Source organism: Penaeus vannamei, chromosome 29 (assembly GCF_042767895.1).
Source record: "Penaeus vannamei isolate JL-2024 chromosome 29, ASM4276789v1, whole genome shotgun sequence".
NCBI lineage: Eukaryota > Metazoa > Arthropoda > Malacostraca > Decapoda > Penaeidae > Penaeus > Penaeus vannamei.
In genome coordinates this window covers 20,621,334-20,623,833 of record NC_091577.1, presented here as the reverse complement: position 1 = coordinate 20,623,833, position 2,500 = coordinate 20,621,334, and the positions used below count along the sequence as shown (strand labels likewise).

Below are 2,500 nucleotides of genomic sequence, written 5' to 3'. Positions count from 1 at the left end.
GTTAAAATAACCAACTTATTTAAACAAACAAACTATTTATAAATGATTATCATAATCTACCCTATTTGTTATAACTATTTTTTTTCTTATATTGATATGCCTTTAGAAATAGGAAGAAAAGTAAACAAATGTTTCAATGGCGTACGTATATATCCTGTAAATTAGAACCAACACACCTATTTAAATGTCGGATAGATAATGATCTCGACACACACACACACATACACACACACACACACACACACACACACACACACACACACACACACACACACACACACACACACACAAATATACATGGAGGGGGGGGTGTATAGCGTATCACCGTAATTAATTTTGCATTTTCAATATCTCTTCTAAACTTCATCGTTTCAATAGCGCTTTGATCTCAACGTCCGCTAGAACATGATGCAGGTGTCTATTAACAGCTTTCTAATTATTGTAATTATCTGATTACCTCGTTAGTTGACTTGTATGAAATTTGTTCGTAAAGCCCTGAACATACTTTTGGCTTAATATATACTTCAGAATTGCTCATTAAACGTATCTGTTTATTTGAAACCAAACAGTGATTAATGAAAACACGAAAATAGATTTCATAAAATTTATATTTATGGGTATCATTAGTAGATATGTTTATTAGTGATATTTGATGACAGGAGCATAAACGTCGAACACATGATTTAGCTGGAAGTAGTTTACTTTCATGATATATATAATGATTAGAGGATGTTAATAATCCTCGTAAATATGATAATAAAAGCTGAAAATCCATTTATTCACACACACACACACACACACACACACACACACACACATACACATATAGATTTATATATTTGTTTATATTTATGTATATATATAGTATATATATATATATATATATATATATATATATATATATATATATATATATATATATGTATGTATATATATATATATATATATATATATATATATATATATATATATATATATATATATATATATATATATATATATATGTGTGTGTGTGTGTGTGTGTGTGTGTGTGTGTGTGTGTATAGGTACAAATCCATACAATTGAAAAACGTATATGGATAATGCTTTAACAAATATGAAAGAAAATCACATGTATGTATATACACTGATATATGCAAAATATTACTTTTAATCTATTTAGAAAATTCCTACTACCTCATTTTCTTCTCTTTACTACCTAATTATTTATTGTGTGTAATGACTTACCTTACTGATTAATATATTGACCTGTTTGTTCCTTTACTTATTTACTTATAAAACTTATTTATCTTCATTATTCTGAAGTACGTGCGTGTGTATACATGAGGCAGTTGTTCTTCCTAATGAGGCTGTATGGGACACGTCTCAATAATGAAGCAGAAAATTGTGTTACGTGATAGGGTGATGACGTGGGGGAGGGGAGGGGGGGGGCAAGGGGAGAAGGTGAGGGTAGGGAGGGAGAGGGACGCGGAGTAGGGGGGAGGGAGGAGAGGGAGGGTATGAGGAAGGGGAGGAGGAGGAAGAGGAGGAGGAGGAAGGGGAGGAGGAGGAAATGAGGCAGAAGAGAGGGGAGAGGCGAGTGAGGAGGACATATAAGAGGGGCGAGGGGTAAGAGGGGAGGAGGAGGTGGAGGTGGAGGAGGTGGTGAAAGTGGAGGTGGAGGAAGAGGAGGTGGAGGAGGTGGAGGAGGAGGAGGAGGAGGAGGAGGAGGAGAAGAAGAAGAAGAAGAAGAAGAAGAGATGAAGAAGAAGAAGAAGAAGAAGAAGAAGAAGAAGAGAAGAAGAAGAAGAAGAGGAGGAGGAAGAAGAAGAAGAAGAAGAAGAAGAAGAAGAAATAGAAGAAGAAGAAGAAGAAATAGAAGAAGAAGAAGAAAAAAAAAGGAAAGAATAAGGAAGAGGAGGAGACAACAAGGCAGAGGAAAAGAGAAAGGCGAGAGTTAGGAGGAAGAAGCGAGAGAGGAGAAAGGGAAAGAGAAAGAGGTAAGACAAGACGTAGGGAAGAATCGATTCAAGTAGGAATAAAAGGAAAAGGATTACGAAGGGGAAGAAGAGTACAATAAAAAAGCAGTAAAAAAGGGGTAAAAAGGCTTAGACGAAAGAGGGGAAAAGAGGGGAGAGGAGGAGGGGAGATGAGGAGGGGTCGACGGAGGAATGCAGGTTTTATGACGGTCCTTGTTAGTAGGTCCCACTGTCTCTCTGTCTTCCTTTCCCCTTTTTATCTGGCAATGCTTTTGTTGGCAACTCCCCTTTCTCTCATTTCCCTTCTCCTTCCTTTCTTTCCCCTTTTTTATCCATCCTTCCGATTCTCCCCTTTACCAAATCATGAATAACATAACACTAATAAAATTATCCCCATCCATCAAGATACGAAATGATAACCCAATCATACACGACCAAAAAAAAAACAAAAAAAACAACAACAACTATATCATTCTTTAATCTATTTACACCTGAAAAATATCTATCTCTACACGACTCTTGGACACACACAATCTCTCTCA

General features: G+C 36.1%; 1 protein-coding gene across 3 annotated transcripts in view; it reads right to left on the bottom strand.

The window, feature by feature from the left end:
• LOC113800349 (probable sodium/potassium/calcium exchanger CG1090) overlaps positions 1–2,500 on the bottom strand; it is a 173,875-nt gene that overhangs the window by 33,185 nt on the left and 138,190 nt on the right. The window lies entirely within an intron of this gene.